The 18584-nt window shown below is 42.1% G+C and overlaps 1 protein-coding gene across 1 annotated transcript in view; it reads left to right on the forward strand.

Moving 5' to 3' along the window:
* Nucleotides 1-8314: 8314 nt before the first annotated feature.
* The window catches only part of CASZ1 (castor zinc finger 1), a 243292-nt gene continuing 233022 nt past the window's right edge, over nt 8315-18584 (forward strand). Inside the window, exon 1 of the mRNA XM_054222318.1 lies at nt 8315-8423. The gene's annotated coding sequence lies outside the window, so the exon portion shown is untranslated. The remainder of the gene's footprint in view (nt 8424-18584) is intronic.

Here is an 18584-nt window from a genome sequence, read left to right on the forward strand (position 1 = left end):
TTTTCCACATAATTTTGCATTTCTACCCTCAGCCTTTTGCATCTTTGGCTACCAGATGTGTCCCACATTGAAGAATTATTTCTCCTCCCTAGAGTGAAATAAATGCAATCAATATGAGTATTGCTCTCAGGGCCTTGAAATATTACATTAATGTTCCATGTGGTGACATTTTAGCTGGAATTTTCAAATACATTATGATGGTTCAAATTAATATTTATCAGATCAGCTTTTATATTTTGCAAAAGAGAGAGAGGGAGAGAGAGAGAGTAAGCATTATTAAAATACAAAATGCAGATGAATTCCAAAATCGATGGTCCATTTTACCAGCACTTTCAAGGGGCTGTGTTTTGCTTTCTGGTTTTGTTTTTAAATTTATTAGTTTTACAGGCAAATCTATTTATCTTCCTTCATTTATTTTTTTCACCCATTCAGGGTTTTTCAGTTGTTTCTTTCTTTCACTCTTCTTTATTATCCCAAAATGTAAATTATGACGTTAGGTAGGTTTTTTCTTTTTTTCTTTTCAGTGATTAAATCTGCTACATGACATCTTTGTCCTTTCTATAAATTAAATCATCTTTGCTTTCCACCTTTAGCCACTGCCAGCAGCAATACTCTGATTGCCAGCAATAAAAGTCCTCACTTTACGGTCTTTATTTCCTACACAAAGCAAACCCCCCCTCCTTTTTTTCCCCTGTGCTTATGGTGCCTTTTTTTTTTTTTTTTTGCTAAGGGGTGGTGGGACTAACTCCTGTTTTCAATGTTTCTCCATAAACAAGGAATTTGCAGAGAGAGATTGCAGAGGGAAAAAAAAAATCTAAACCACATTCCACTTTATTTCGGTCATTCCTAAACAGATTGTTCTATGAGGTGGAAAATCCAGGCAGATTAATGGTGTCATTTGTTTTGCTTTTTTTATATTTCTGTCTTCCCCCCCCCGCCCCGCTCCTGCCACTTTGGTTTGGTGAAAATGTTTGAAAAGTACCTTTTTCAGACTAAATGTAGCTTTAAAGATGTGTGGATTATTAGATGAATTTATTTTGTTGAAACAATGCTGCTTGCAGAATAACCCTCCTTTCCCCCCCACATGGAAAATTGTAGGAACTGTCTGGGGTCTTATAGCATTTCCTTAAAAGCTTTTGCAGTTCTTAGAGGAGAATTTTTGGAAGGGTTAATATTCCAGTTTAGAACTGAACAGTACTTCCAAACTTTTCCCACTTCCCAGCTTTTTTTCCTGTCTCTGAAATAGTTTTACGGTAAGAACATCTCATGGGTTTGTGACATACAGATAGCCACAGTAAAAAACATGTATGTATGTGTGTGCACATGTGTCTGTGTGTGCATATATATATATATAAAAAAACATCTTTATATATGCTCCCACACGCACACTCGTGTGCTCTTTCTTTCTTTCTCTGGGTGTATAGATGTACATACTCCAGGCTGCCCTTCCTATTTTCCTTCAATGCTGATCTGGGCAAAAGAACGACAGGAAACTTAAAAAAGAAAAGGAGGAGGAATCGATTGTTCGACCCGCACTTGAACTCTCCTGAAAGAGATAAAGCAGAATTTTCAATAGGTCCCCTGCCCTTTTCACCAGGAGGGAAAGAGGAGAAGAAAAACAAGAGATATTTATATGACAGCAGCTGCTGAAAATAGCATTTCAGAGCAATAAAAAAAAAGGCAAAAGAGATTCAATGGTAAAAAAAAAAAAAAAAACGAAACCCACAACAACAGAGAAACTCTTTTTCTTGTGCTCCCCAACAGGCGCATGAGCGGCTCGTCCTGGAAATGCATGCATGCCTCCTATAGATCTGTTTGAAATTATAGTTGTCATTGAGAGTGAATTTATGCTTCTATTGATCTGCAAAAGGAAAATATTAAATGGTTTGGTTTTGATCTTTAGCTGACCTCAAGGTCAAGGGTAGCCTAAGATTAGTATTCATAGAATTCATCACCAAATTGTAGTCTGCATCTACTTTATGCAAACATAGGGAAAACATGGAAAGATAAATACAAAGCAAAATGACAAACAATTTTACCATCACCCACCCCATCAAAAAAACCCAACCCTCAGACAATAAAAACAGGGAGATACATACATGCACAAACCCAGGTAACTGCATACAGCATAGATGGAGGAAACGGAAAGAAAATAGAGAGAAGCACACAGACAGAGCCAGTGAATTACACACACGGGAGAAGACACACGACTCGGAACAAATACCAATGCACAACTATACTGAAACATGCCTCCGTGAACACTCCAACACAAGTACAAGGGAACATACAGAGGGCAAAACAAATATAAAATGGACATTTCTTACATATATGTACACCTACCCAGGAAAAAAGGTGCACTTTCATGGTGAAAAAGAAAGGAAAAGAATATGTTCACAGATTCTCACACAAAGCCAAAAAAAGGAGCAAGCACAAACACAGTTAAACAGGTGCACATACTGATATATGCTGACAAACATAGTGATAAACAGTTGTAAACATGTCATGACACATACACAAATGCAGATACTTCTTGTATTAGGCATCGTGGACCTCCCTCATTCTCAGTAAGCGTGACACAAAGTTAGTGAAATAATAGAGAAAGAAATATATTCAGGTATGAGTAAAACATGCTTGCGAAAGTCATCCACTAAGTCAGCCCAGTTGTTCAGAAATTCAGGGCAGAATGCTCATAAGAACAGCAAAGCAAATTCACTTACTGACAGACGTTCAAAGGCACAGGGAGATCTGTTTACTCACAAGGAGAGTGAAGTCTACTCACGAGCATTAGCAGCCTGGGCTATAGCAAAAACACTTCTGCATGAACATAGTAAGTGCCATTTGTCCACTAAGGAAGTATCTACTGAGAAATGAAAGGAAACTCAAAGAGCCATTCTTGTTCATGTACTCATCCCAGAGGCAGAGGAAAACATCTGTAACTGCGTAGACAAAAACACAACTACACAGAAACTCAATTGGGCACCATGGGATGCTCACCAGCACCCTGAGAAACTTAAGTAAAAGAAGTACTTTCCAGGCAGACAGAGCAAATATTCAAATTAGGTGAGTGGGGTAAAAGATGGTTTCTTAGCTATTTCCAAGGCTATATCCCGAGTAGTCTGACAGCTTATAGCCAGTGTAGCTGGTTTGCTCCTAGTCTCTGCTTCTGTAGTCTCAGTGTCACTGAATATGTGCAAGAAAGCATGGAGCACTTGTAAGTGGGCAAAAATGCGTGGTGCAGAACAAAACCATTGATATTTATTTTTATAATCAGTTTTCCACCAAATATAGCTTTTTTGACTAAAGCAAGTGTTGTTAATCTTATTTTTAAAAAAAAGTGTTTCCTTTTGATGTAAAAAACTGCAACCTGAGCATTCACCAAAAATATAACCATATTTAATTTTTGTTGATTTGTTTCTTTTCCCCGTTATAATTAAGATTCATATTTTAGTATAAAAACCACCACGAACTCTGAGGCCCACCATTCTTTGTACCATATAATTGCATTGCTAGAAACTGTCCTTGTCCTGAAGAGTTTCCATTGCAGCTAGAGGAGCAGAAAAAGGAAGCAGGAGTATCTCTCATTTACCAGTGAAGCCCTGAGGAAGTGACTTGTCCAGGCTAGCCACGGAGTCTTGGCAGAGCCAGGAATTGGAGCTGCATCTCCTGATTCACAGGCCATTGCTTCAGAAATGAGATCATCCTCCTTTCCTGATTTAAATATACCTTAGCATGGGCTACTAGTCATTTAGTACTGGTGTGATCCAGTTATGAGACCCAATGAAAACACTACTAAGGATGAACAGTTTTTAAGCTAGACTTGTGTATAGGAAGGGCTAACTGGAATATATCAGTATAGCTGTGCCGTGAGAACCTCTCAGCTCTGACCTTGCTTACCTGGCCTATAAATGCATTAGCCATTGCAGCATATACCACTTCCTCAAGGGAAATAAACACTAGCACCGGGAGTATTATTTTGTCAGCATAACCACGTGTATGCTTGGGCACTGGCAGTACGGTTACACTGGAAAAATCATGGTCCCAACACTAGTCGTAGCTATCTAGGCAGTACTTCCAAATATAGACCCCATCGTAACAGCGTCCTGGTGTGGGCAGAAATCGCAATGAGCATGGCTGTGCGAGGCACCATTGGCAAAGCCGATGGGTGTGATGGCGTTTGGCAGTGGGGAGGGGGAGAGTGTGCCAGGGAAGAGGGCTCTGTGGGTAGCATCTTGGAAATGACAGAGCGGGGAAAGATGCAGTAGTATTTGCTGCAGAAGTGGTAAAGTGGAGTGTTCTGTAAGTCAATCGTCCGTTGCCTGAATCCCCTGAAGTCAAGGAGAGTGTTGTGTGTGCGAGCTGTACAGCCCGGCCCTTACTCAAGCACAGATCTCCCTACAGTGAAGAACCAGCACTCGCTTATCATGACAGTAGGACATTCTTTATTACAGCTGCAGGACAGAGCTGGCCCCTTGCATGCTCTGTTCAGTGGATCACTATCTTCTCAAGGTGATGAGGAAACTATACATTGCAATGGCAGCATTTCCAAAAATCCTCTTCATGGTGGGAAAATACTTCTGAACAGTTTAGGCGTACAAAAATGGTACATTCTTTCCTGACACTACCTCACTAGCATTAAACTTGTCAGAGATATTGGCTATTTTCATGCTGTGGATAGAGGAAATGTGGCTAGAAGAGTAGAAGAGATGAACATATTTTTCTCTGTTTGTTCAGTGCCCAGCAGTTTTTAGGTTGTATTCTAATAGTAGTCTTGATTCATCTACTGTACTGAAATAAATATATATATACTGGCCAGCTGCTTTTCCCCAGGCTGTGTCACAGAGCATGGATTCAATCACGTTTGCATCCTTTTGGCAGATAAAGGTGGAGAAAGAGTGTGAAAGAGGGAAGCAGCAAGGCACAGAGGTGGAGGCAGCAGGAGAAACTGCTGTCGTCGTTTCTGTTTCATTGTTTACTGTCTATGACTTTGTACAGCTTTTAACTCCACCGTTTGGCAAGACAGCAGCTGGCACCACTTGCCTTCTTTGGAGTGTATGTGCTGCCTGGAGAAAGACAGCCCAGGTTAGCTAATGAGGGAAGAGATGGGATCTCCTCCCAGTGGAACGTGGGCTTGCAGCTTCAGATAGTCGATGTTGAAAACCTCTCATGTCTGAACTACCCCTCTCCCCCTTGGATTTCTCATCCATTTGCCGTTCTGCTCCTTTTTTCTTTATATGGGTTTGTTTCAAACTAATTCCTCTAACTTTCTTTGCCATTAAAATATCATATAACCATTTATTCATCTCCCTCTCCAGCTTCCTTTTTGCCACCCATGGAGAGCCAGTAGTTCCCCCTCCTCTCTGCATTAATGCTGAACCAGTTTCCCCAGCCCATGTGCTGTTGGCAGTGCTCCGTTTTGGATGGTGTTGAAAATTGGGTCCTTCCCGTTTGTCATTGTTATATCTCCATAGCACTTTCTCCCTGTGTAACAGCTCTTACCTGGGTGTATTGACTGAATCCTAAATGGCTGATGGCCAAAAATTCTAGGTAATTTCAGTGGGACTTGATACTCTTCATTTCTGGTCATAACTTGATCATATAATTTGGCTGTGTACTCTTAAAGAGCTGCTGTGGCTGGTGGAGTCATTCTTATATCCATAACAGTTTGTAAAGCACTTAAGGGTACCTTTGGATGAAAAGCACTAAATAAATGTTCAGCAAGATGTTGTTATTTATCCATGTAATCACCTGTCACTTCCACCCAATTTTTGTTCCTCCCTGTCCCATCCAATCGGCCATATTATATGCTCGTGCATATGGTCATGCACTCATCAATCCACCTTTATCCATATGCAGAGACACTCAAGTGTTATGAGAGCTACACGGAAAGACAGATGCATGCATCTAATCCTTCCCTGCTCATCTGTCCTCATCCAGCTCATGCAGACACATAGCAACATTTTTTAAGCACTTAAGTGACTTAGGATCCTAAGTTTCATTTCTGAGAGAGGCTTAGGAGTTTAAATGCCCCTGAAAGTCAGCGAGATGTGTTCTCCAGATTACGATTCCTCGAGTCCATAAGTGTCATATTTTCAAAGTGCTCTCTTTATCTAAAGATTCAGATAGGCACCTTGTAGATTATCAAAACTGTTTAAGATAGGCACATAAATCCAAATGATTTTAATGTAGCCTGCCTTGAAAATTTTAAGACCCCTCTGGGCACTTATCTTTCAAAGGCATCTAAATCCTTTTGAAAAATTGGTACCAAGAGCCTCTAAGATCCTTTAAAAAACAGCTCTTAAGTTACTTGCCCATAGCCAAACAGCAGAAGAGTGACTGCTACCTTAGGTAAATCCATACTTTAATGATGCAGTTTACAAAAAATTAATTATGAAATACAGCATTTGGTGCTCCCATGGTCACATAAAGCTGTGGCATGCGAATCTCTTGTCAGCTCGGGCAGCAGTAACGGACCTATGTGGGTCCTCCTCATGTTTCCTGGGCTCTGCGAGCAACATTGGCTCTCCCTGGTTCTCAGCAGGACCTTCCCCTGTGCCTCTGGGCCAAGGCAGCCAGCAGCAGTGGGGAGAGCTCTGCTCGCTAATGGCTGGGTACTGGGTCCCTGGGTGATGGGATTAGGATTGTGGTGGGGATGGGATGCCTATGCTGTATACGAGCCTCAACAGAAAGTTATATAAAACCCTGTTTGTTATAATTATCAAAAGACTTCATCACTAACAGGCAGAAGGGCATTCACCTGTCAGAATCTCCTCGTTGGCAGATTTCTAGGTAGGATCCTGGCTAGCTGTGGTCGAGGAAAAGCTTTGTGAAGAGGGGTTGGTGGCTCTGGTATTTGAGCAAACTCATGTTCAGCTGACAGTCACTGGTGCTGGTTCAGGCATCCAACACTTTATACAGAATTCTGCAGAAAAATCCCATAAAACAAACAAGCTTTCCAGGAAAGAAAATGAAGCAGAAAATCCTGCGCCTCTTATAAATTATGTCCAAGTAGGCTGAGCTGGCAAGAATGCCTTCAAGTGTGAAGTTCTTTCCATTTTATGGCTAGGAGTTCCCAAGAGACCATCTTCTTTCTGCTTAGGGTTTTTTTTTCTCTTGAAGATTTTTTTTTACCAGGGGTGGAGGGCAGATACTGCGTGCATGATTTGGCTGGTAGGGGCAAGAATCTGTCAGCAGAAAAAGGTCCGTCAGCAAGAGAAAGTGAGCTGCAAATTGTCCATTTCTAAACTGCTTGTTCATCTGACACTTGCAAACTCAGAAGCCACCTGTTCAGCCATCAGTCACCAAGTGAAAATGAAGCTTTCCTTAAACCAAGATTCTGACATATATAGAAATCTAAAAAGAGAAAAAAGAGAGGAGAAAAGTAAATTCTTTTGAATTTGCTATACTCTGAAATGAGATTAGAAACTAAAGCTAAAACCCAAGGGAAGGTTTTTATTTCCCCTTCTCTCCAAACTGTAATATTGTAAGTGCTTTTTCAAACAGCAACACAAACAAACAATCAAAAAATCCAACACCTTTCAGACAACATTTTTGCAGAAATCCGGAAGTGTTTCTGAAGACAGAAGTTGCCACCTCCCCCCCCTCCTCCCCCCTGGATAGTGGCAGATTTTTGGGGTGTGACTGACTCCTTGCTAAAAGAACATTCTGCATGTTAACAAGTGGTGTAGCTCTTTGAAGTTGCGAAACTAAAGAGTGGATTAGCTGTGATACCAAGTGCAGAGTAGGCTTTCCCCTTTCCATGCAAGGTCAAATTAAGACTGGACCAGCCAGCGACCCAAAAGTAGACCATACTAAGCAGCTGATTATTTTTTGCTCTCTTCGGGAGCAACACATTCGCCTCTGAAGGAGAATTTCAGGGTGGCAGCCAGCAGGGTAGACTCTTACGTGCGAGGTTTTTCTGGCTGACCACAGAGCACATAGCCCATGCGCCTGATCAAATAGCTTGTTAATTTCATCATTTCAGACTTTTATGGTTTTTCCAGTTGCTGCTGCTTTTATAAACAAGCATTTCGGTGACCTTCCCCTCCGGACATCAGCGCATTCAGCTCTGCAAGAATCCCAAGCTCTGAAAGTTTATAAATAAGCCTTCTATCAAGTTCCACAACAGGTGTGACCTCCCCCCCTGTCCTAAAACTGAACAGTTTCAACAAGCAAATAAAGGCTGCACAGTCCTGTCTTAAAGGGGAAGCACTCTGCAAAGCAGTATATAGGCCCTGATACTCTCAACAGATGGCCTGGCCCATCTGCAAGAAGGGATCATGTGGCTATGGTTTGGGGACTCCTGTCCCTTTTAGGTGGCCCTTTAAGCAGGCGTGAGAGACACAGAGTGGAACAGTGCTCACCGTGACCTACATCAGCATGGCATTCCCAGGCTGTCCCACGCACTGACCCCGGAACTGATTCTGGTAGGTTCTGAGTGCTGTGTCTGCCTGGCTGAGACAGGAGATTTCTAGGAGGCTTTTCTCGTAAGCGGAAGATGCACAACCAGAATCTCTTCACTGTCAGTGGGGTTCCTGCAAGTATGTTGATGTCACATTGGCAACGCTGAGTAGAGAAGGAAGGGACGGGTCCTGTTGTGAGCTGCAAAGTAGACAGTCTCATACTTGTCTGGATTTGCTTAAAATGAGGCTGTTCTCCTAATTTCTGTTATACTGCATGCATTATGTCTACTCCTCCTTTTTTGCTTTCTTCGAAATTTTAGAGGGAACCCAGGGTCTTGAAGAGGGAAAACTGAAGTCTGAGATTGCAACTTCTTTCTGTGGGTGAGCACCTCAAAAGCTGAGATCGAGACAAAGATGAGGCTTCCATCTGTGTGAGAGGGTCCTACCGGCGCTCTTTCCCTCTATTTAGCTGCAACATAATCTGAGCAGAAACTGTGAAATAGGGTCAAGAGAGGAATTCACCTATGAGATATAGTATTTCTCTCTGTTCTATGAAACTGTATGGTGTTGTCTGTTTATTACATGCTTAAGTTGGAAAGGAAACCAAATGACTTGAAGTGTCTAAGTGGGCTTCTTGGTATAGGCTATTACACCATATAAAATAGCAGTATGGTGTTCAGTGAAAAGGCGCTGTGAAGTCACTGAGACAGCAGGACATAGGGGGCACTTTGGTTCCAGTATAATCAGTGATAACTGGATCTCCATAACATTGTGGAAGAGATTGGCTATAACCATTGATACAGGAAAATACCCATATAATTAGTACAGCTCAGGAAGCCACTATAGCAAATGAGACAGGAAGACACAATACGCTCACTGCAGTGAAAGGAATGAGTACGACTGGTGTGACAGGGAATACCTGGTGTTTTGAAGCTAGTGTGATAGTGTTCTATGGGACAAACAGAATAATTCCACGACCAAGAGGTTTAATATGGTCAACAGATATGAAGAACCCAATGTGATCAATTGGAAAAGGGATTGAATGTTATTGGTGGGTGTGGAGACAATGATACCATCAATGAGACATCAGGTCTTCTGGCTTTCAAGCCTCATGCTGTCCATTCTTGACACTGAAAATTGCTTTAAAGAATATTTGTCATTACGTACATAGCACACAGTTTGCAAAGTGTGAGCACATTGCCGTGATGTAGAAACAGTGTCAGGCTGCTCCACCATGATGAACTGCACTTGTCAGTGTCGTCAGGAAAGTGGGCGAGCAGAGCTTGCGCAAGTGCTAAAATGAGTGAATTTTATCAGATGTAGGAAATCAGTGATGGTGCTGCAGGTCTCATGCTGCAGTCCCTTTTCTGCAGCATTATGGAAGGATTTGGTTCTAAGAACATCCTAAGTACCCTGTGGAGAACAATAAGAGCAGCCATTTGGCTCATGGAGAGTCCCTTCTAATGCACTTGCAGTCCCCCAGGGCCACGTCTAATTACTGCTCAAACACAATAGTTGCAACAATGCATCATGCCAAAACCATCCAGAATAAGCCTCACACAGTGGGATTTGCTGTCAGTCTTGCCTTTTTTTTTTATTTTTCTTTTTTTGCGCAGTGCTGGTAAGAAAACTTTTTAACCCCCATCCCTATTCAGGGAACTGCAGCATCTGCATCTAGCTGGAATCTGTCAAATTCCCAAGAGATCCTAAAGAGAAGGTTACTTCTGAGTTCCATGAGGATCACTGGATATTTTCTACTTTGGTGAAGAGAAAGTTCCTTCCCAGGAAGTCGCTGCACACAGAGGCTTTTGGTGCGGGCAGATTTTGCTCTCCACTAAAAATCAAAGTCCAGTCCTCCCCTTCAACTAAAGGCAGCCTCTGGACTGGTGTTATCTATAAGAGCACTGAATACTCTTTTAACAGGAAGGGACAAGCTCTCTCCAGCGATAGAGTCTTTGAGAAGGCATCTTACCATGTATATAAGCTCCCATTTACAAGAAAACTAACATTTCTGTTTGCTGCCACGAGAGACGACTGTAATCTTTGCTCTGTCTGAATGCTCCCTCTGATGCTATAAGCCCTCCAATGTAGTTTTACCTTCAAAAATTATTATTTCTAAGGGATAAGGGTGTGGCCACTCACAGCAAAGATAATGTCAGGCTTGCATACAGGTCTATGGCTCTAGGATGGATACCTGCCTGTACACATGTATACATATATATATGCAGGAATGCATAGCTATACCTTATCTGTATAGGAAGGTAATATTATCTGTATAGGAAGGTAAATGGATATATACAAACTCAGCCTGTGGTAGTTCATACAGTTTCAAACATAATGCATACTGTGGTGGGAGGAGTCTCACTGGTTGATACATTTTAATAAACTGATGAAGTTCTCTAAGCAGAGGGAGGCCCAGCGCTGCCCCACAGGCAGTCCACAACCCTTCAGGATTTCACCAGCAATGGCCCCATATGGGTCAGGAACCTTTTCAGAGGAACTAGTGAAAGCTCATACCAATTCACCAGCACAGATGGCGACTCAAAACCACAGTCCAAATGCAAGAACTCCCAAATGTAAGGAAGCTTAAAACCTGGGTCCCCATGTCATGACTTAAACCTTACACAGTTATACCTGAGGCTCAAGTCTATTCATAGTCACTGATCCAGACAAATTTGCTGACTGCTGTACCGTAAGGCATTGACCAGTGTCCTGCAAAAGCCTGAAGAAAGCGCATGTAACTTCCATTTACGTGAAATCTAAGGTCCAGTGAGAGTGCGGGATTGCTCACATCTGGGTTTCAAGTCCTGTCTGTAGTGCTGTGGGGAGCTCCTTGTTGCATTACAAATTGAGAGATGTGCAGGTGTGTGAATACAAACCCAGGAAATTTAAGATGTCTCTTCTCTATTGAGTGTACTTTGCATGGTCCTCACTGGTGTGAATGACAGTTAGAAGAGTGCAGTATGAAGAAAATACACCCACAGAACAGAAGCTCTAGAACAGCTCTGTAATACGGCCAGGAAGCCATAAGTCAAGGAGGTAAGCCTAGATTCTGAACCCAGTGCTCTGAAATCTCTGGTTACTAGCAAAAGTATTTGAAAATAAATATAGACACAAATTAAAATGATACCATTTTTGACAAAGTAGACAGTAGTTGAAATATAATGAGGCACAGTAGAAAAATGCCCCTCCACCAAGCGAGCACTTGCTGGGCGGATTAGCCAGCATTCCTTCTCCTCCATTGAGTGGTGTCACAAGCTAATAAATATTTCAGAATTGGCTGTATTCAATCCAGCCCTTGTCCCGGTTGACGTCTGTTCTCTCAGTTTTCAGAAGGAGACAGGTGCAGAAGGATGAAAAGGGATTTAATTACTAAACATCCCCTACTCCCAGAATCCAAACACATGCTGTACTGTACATATACACCACACCTACTGTACTCACAAGCACATATAATACTCATGCACACACAGTCACACCTACTACACTGCGACACACACTTACCGAATCCACATTGCACACAGATTGTGTTTTAGAATTAGAGGATTCACATTGCATTGCACCAGTGTGTTTGGCCATTGGACATGTATACATGTGTGCACTGAAGTTATAGCACATGTTCCTTTTCTAGAGCCATGCACCCTGTTACAGAAATGGCTTGTTTGTCCCCTCCTTGTGGCCAATCTTCAAAAGAATAAGAACCGGCTACAGCCACTCTCCAGCAAATATGAACTTTTTTTTTCCTTCTTGTGTGGAATGGCCTGCATTCAGTCCCTGCCTCTTGTCAGTTTGGGTAGCATTACAGAGAGTCATGCTGCACAGCACTATATAGTAGTTGCCATATAGTCCTTCACCTGCAGAGAGTACATTACATCCTTACCTGTGTGTGACTTATTTCCGGTATTAATGGTTTCTGTTTACGCACTTTGTTCTGATACAAGTGTACAAAGGCCCTAACCATAATCTTTAAAACTTCTGTTCTTATAAGGCTAGATTTTTGATACTTTGCAGCCACAAATGAAGGCATTTTCCAGAGCTCCCATTTAGACAGCACACAATAAGCTAGGGAAATGCTGCTGCTCATTCAGTTGGTATCTGCATCTCTGCTGTGGGGATGTTATTTCCTCTTCCAAAGACTTCCCTGCGGTTTAACAGGGAAGATCTAGTAGTACTTTTCACAGTAATAATAGTCATAGTCTGAGAGTTGTGGGCAAATTCAAGTGTGAGAAGCTGCATTCAACCTCTTTAAACTTTTCCTGGCACTTTCAGCTACAAACAGGATACTCCTTCGTTTCCTATTCCAGCGTGCGCTGGCCTAACTGTTCCTGTGGGCTGTTCAGCAGCAGTTGTGCTCCACCACAGAGACAGCTGCGTGGCAGACTGGGCAGTGGTAGGCAGCGTGGCCAAGCTGGTGGAGATAACATGTCTTCCTCGCTTCTGTCCCTCGCCCATCGGAAGAAGTCAGATCATTTTATGCCAGTTGCCTCAGTTTCATCATCTGTAAAATGAGGCTCGTAATATGAACTTCTTTTAGAAAGTGATTTGAGATTTACTGAGCTAGCAAATACTTGTCTGGGTAGCCTGTTAGAGTGCTTTGAGATCTTTGAGGGACTCCTGGTGTATCGGTGCGATATATTGCTGTTACCAGCTGCTTTAGACAGCAAAGAAAAAGAAAGGAATAGAGTTGAAGAAAGGGAATGCTGGGTGCTCCTCCAGCCCTGCTCCCACTGGAATTGTACTGTTGACTCCAGTTTAAGCAGGATCAGGACCTGGAAGCTCAAGTGATAGATGGTGACAAACATGAAGAAAATCAAAAGTGATGGATGTTGAAAGTAAATGGTTCTGTGTCTGGGCTAGAAGGGGTTTCCAGATAATGTATCACTTAGGTCAAATACAGAACACCATTGGCTTTAGAGCTAGGTAATTAGTGTATCAGAAAATTGGGGGAAATTATGTATGTTTTTAAGATGGGCTATTAAAGCAAGCCATGAATTATTGACAAGGGAAACTGCTTTCTTTGTTTTATTTAAGTTAACCTTGGAGAGCAGAGAAAGAACATCAGGATGATTTTTTCTGGGACACATGTTCTATATAATAGCACATGTGGTTGCAATGATATTAGGTCCCCCACTGCATCTCATATGCTGCAAACACATGCTTATGTGCACATATGTGCGTTCATGCATGCATACAGAGCAGAGGCTGTAAATATTCTTGCTGCATGTGCACAGTACATATATGCATATGCATATGCATGCTTGTTATCTTTTATATACAAAGCTCTGTACACACTCAGAATAAAAGCAGTCAGACCTGGTATGTATCACACAAATAGTTGGAATAGTACACTTAAATGTTGCACATAGAATAACATGTGATAAATATAGCCTGTTCCCACCGTGCTTACACTACTCAAAATACTTCTGCAGACGCATTTATAGATACACAAGTATTTTATTAAAGTAATCTTAGGTTTCATGTGCATCCCCAAATTATTATCAAAAATTCATACTATGTTTACATAAATTTTTGTGCAAATTACATGTACTGAGGAAAAGTCCTGTGCAAGTTTCTGTATCACTCCATGTTCAGATCTACAGCAAACTGAGAATTCTTAGCTTACAAACTTTGCCTGTGTATGTACATATACTTGCATGCACTGTGCCTGTTTGCATATACTCTATTGATGGACTGTGTCTGCTCAGTACAGAATTCTGCATTTCCTATCACAATCCATAAAATGATTCAAAACCTGAATTGGACCTCATTCTCCATCTGACTGGAGGGTTTTAGGAAAATTTCTGTGGAACTCCATTTCCATTAAAGTCTACAGGGTTTTTCTGGAGGAGATGGACTGCTCAGTTAAAACAGGAGGGCTAATTAAGTTGATTCCACTGTAACTCTCATGGTTGGTTGACTCTACTGTCTGCGTGACCATAGGAGTGTTAATTTGATTTCATGTATAAAGAGTGTTTGTTTCCCCAAACTGCTCTGTTGGTCTCTGATTCTTCATGTAGACAGGCTTAAATTCTGGCGCAGGAAGACCCTTTTTGGCCTCAGTATGACTTGATGGGTTTGCACAGCATTGCTTATTCCTAAGTGCCACCTCAAATTTTGCAGAATCAGAGCTTAAAACTGTTCTTTTGTCTACAAGACTGCCCAGCAAAAGCACCCAAAGGAGCAGTTAATTTAAACAAGCAGATTCTCACCATTTCATAAGTGAAATAAAATTTTCCTGTAACCTGGGAAACATAAGTGGGACTGCAGGAGTCCAAACGGGAAGCACTTTTTTTTGGCACTGGGGCTTTTGTTGGCATACTGCTGCTTGGGGGAGCCGGTACGGGACTAGGCACCATGCAGCCCCTTGTCTTGTCTTTGGGCCTTGTGGCTGCTATTGTAAAGCTCGGTAACAGCCAAAATCAAAGGTTTATATTTCTGCATCCTGGAGCACTGGGAAAATCAGATCTGATTCCACTTTTGCTCTTTGGACCCATCTGTCCTAATTATGTCCCATATTCTACTCTGCATCTGTGAACCTGGGTAAAATCTGTGACTGCTTTGTACGTGGAGTAAACCGCAGTGGGGATCATTCCTTTGATTTCAGGGACCAGGACAGGCCCTTGGACTGCCCAAAGTATTTGTGTTTAAATCAGGACTCTTTAGCGAATATTTGTGTGCTTTTTTTTTTTTAACATTTACCGCCCATTCCAAAACAACAGATTGTGTGATACATTAAGCTACAGCTTTCCAGTAGGGTTAACATGTAAAGAATACCCTGTCTTTAACTTATTTGTAAAAACACAAATTTAAAACATTGCCGTTTCTTTTTTAAATGGGAATCTTTTGTGGCATGGAAATTTTCCATCTGTGGAATGATCTGTTTGGTTTCCTTTTTACCTCTGAAGGGACTGGACGTCTCTTCTGTTGTTTCTGTGTGCAATAGATTGACCTTTATCAGGATGGAATTTGGAAATGTTAAATTATGAAGACTTTGAGACTTTTGCAGAAATGTTCTTATGTAAAGGATGAGGCCCAGGAAGTAAGAATTAAATTGCGAGAAATAATGGGCTTAAATTGCAGCAAGAAAGATTTAGCTTAGCCATTAGGAAAAACTTTCTTACGATAAGGATAGTTAAACATTGGAATAGATTGTCTAGGTAGGTTGTACCATCTCCATCAAAGGGAGATTTTAAAACAGGCTAGGCAAACAAGAATGATGTAGCTATAGTTGGTCCTGCATAGAAGTAAGCGGCCAGACTAAGTGACCTCTAGAGCTCCCTTCTAATCCTATATTCCTGTGATATTAAGAGTCTAAGATTTAGCATTGCTTGGGTTATGGCTAATACAGCAATGTGTGCAGTGGGATGGATGGATGGTTGGAAGTTGAGGACAGATATATCCTTTCTCACATTAACACTAGTCATGGTTATAGTCCATCTAAATTCCAGTGCATTGCTTAGAAAAATGTGCCCTTTAATTTCCTAATAAAACAGCTGGGTAAATTCTTCTACTTGCAGCTAAAGGGAAAAAAAAAGAACACTTGAAATGAATTTTTAATACAGATTTGAGTGGGATTGCAGCAGGCACTTCTGATCTGATAATTGCACTGGATCAGCCAGAGTCGTCATCTTTTTTTCCCATCAGAAATTTTGTGTGAGAGTTTAGTGCTGGTGCAAGTTCCCAGGCTGGGGGCTTGTGAGGTCTCCAGGTGGCTGGAGAAAGCAGAGCCTGGGCAGCAGTGTGGACAGGACGAGCAAGGTCATGGGCAGCCACCAGCTGCCGATTCTCATCGCTTTGCAACCAGTCAAGAGAAGCCAGGTCAAGAGAAATCCTTGTGGTTTATTTAGTCAATGGCCTCTACTGAAATTGCCAAAAAGAGCATTCAGTAGCACCTACAGCATGGAGCAGAGCCAGCTAAGAGGAACTAATGTCTGACCACCCTTCTCTGCTAAACAGTGACTCAGATGGATGAACCCAAAGGACCAAACAAGAAAAAGACATGTATATTGTTTTGAGCACAGACACTTTTTTTCCTTTGTACATCACTTTTAAAAGTCTAAGTATTGTAGTAGCGGCCGTTTGGGCAGTCACTGACTTTACAGTTCAAGTGAGTCTTTGAAAGGGTCTTCCCTCTAGGTGGAGTCTTTATGGGGACTGTTCACAGAGGCTGTCTTTAGCCTATTGAGGTTAATCTCTCCATTCCCTGTACAAACACAGAGAGGGGCACGCTTGCCTAGATGGCAATTCAGAGCAGAAGCCAACCTAGCCACTGTGATTCACCCTCTGGCGCAGCCTGTTTTCTTCCTTGGCTTTGAAAGGTTAAGGCTAAAGTTCACTGGGCAAACGCTAGCCCTTTTGAATATCCCTTGAAAGGGTATTGGAATAATATTTGGAATGTATTCCTCTGTCTTTCTTTAAGACTATCCCAGAGTCATTACACCATCTTACTGTCTTTCCTAATTGACACTAGAACATGTTGGCTGGTATTGCTGTCAGTGCATCCTACTAGTGAGACGGAGCTTGGATCAGCCAAAGAGTGCTTTTGTTGGCTTGGCATGGCTTAAATTAGTTTCTTGAGGGAAATCAGCTATCTTGGTAAAAGCACTTTGGTTCCTGTATCACTGCAGCTACTCTACAGCTTTTCGCAGTGTAGAAATACAGTTAAAAAATCATGGCCCTAATTGACATTACCATAAATAATTTCTAGCATAGACTGGCTCTGAGTGAATGGGGAAGTATAGCAAGAAAAGCCTCTGTGTCCTGTTACCAGCTGCCCTAAGCCAAGTCTTGCCTTGAGATCCTCCCAGCTTTACTCCTGTGGCCTCACAAGACAGACCTTATGAGACTGGTACAACCCCGAGCAGTTGGGAATGCGGTGGTAAACACAGAAGGGAAATACCGGCTGAAAACCCTGGAAAACCTGTATTGACTTCCTCGTGATTTCCTGAGCACTTGTTTTTTTTCCCTCAGCCTGCCAACACTTCCAATAAGACAGTTGTGATATGAGATGAAAGGGCAAAGATTCTCTGTGCCTCGCTCCCTGGTTTTTTCCTTCTTTTTTTCTTTCTTTCTTTCTTTCTTTTTTTTTTTGTGCCATTCTGGAGAGCCATTGGCTGCTGCCTGAGATATCCTGAGAGATGCGGCAATTAATTTTCTTTTAATCAAGGTCGGATGAAGTAAATTGGTGCGGCTCTGCAGCCCCTCATTTTCTGTTTTTGCAGTGATGCAAAACAAATATGATCAAATTATGCTCCTTCTCACCTTATTGAATTAGGAAGCGTGACTGATCCGGGAGAGCTGAGATGTTATATACTGTACCAATCCTCACCATCCCCCCTCCCTGACAAAGCCATCGGGAATCTTTTTGCAGGTTTTTTATTTCAAGTTCGGAGGGAAGTGTGGGAGTGGGTGTGGGTGGTGGGGAGAGAGTCCTATTTATTTTTCTTAGTCAGTGGGGTGAAGCTGTATATTTCACCTTACAGTGATGTGTGAGTAATCACAATAATCAGGTCCATCTGGGCTCGGGAATAAAATCTGACAAGAGGACAAAGAAGTTAAAGAGCAGGCCTGCAAAGAGAAGGACCTTTCGTCTGTTCCGGCAGCAGGTCTTACCTGCATGTCTGTCTGCCTGCTGTGTGCATAGCTGTGTGACTGGTGGGCTCTGAGGCACTCAACTGGGAATGGAGGCTCACGGGGGCCTCTTCCCAGCTCTGCCGCTTCTTCCTCAGCCTTGGGCATACCGCCGTGTCCCTCTGTGCCCCAGCTACCCTGCCTGTGCAATATGGGTAATGAAGTTTGCCATGAGATTCGCAAATGAAAAGCATTACGTGAGAGCTAAGCATTATTTGCACTTTGTTAGCTCTTAAGGACTATTTTGTGTTAATTTCATTGCAGCATGCCAGAGGAAAGAGGAAGAAAAAGAGAGATACATGCTTGCACACAGAGCTGTCTCATGGAGATTTTGCTTATAGTTAGTTTGTTCATGTAATCTAAAATGAATGTTATTCTGACTGACAGCATCCGTTTGCTCTTTGTATATGGAGAAACATTACAAATGCTGTGATCAATACCACTATGGACATACAAATTGCACAATATATATAGTCCTGTAACCCATGGCTGGGAGGTCTCAGCGTCCAGCAGACTCAGGCTGCTGTGCTGCTATTTATTTCAGAGGGTCTGTCT

Source organism: Rissa tridactyla, chromosome 16, assembly GCF_028500815.1.
Source record: "Rissa tridactyla isolate bRisTri1 chromosome 16, bRisTri1.patW.cur.20221130, whole genome shotgun sequence".
NCBI lineage: Eukaryota > Metazoa > Chordata > Aves > Charadriiformes > Laridae > Rissa > Rissa tridactyla.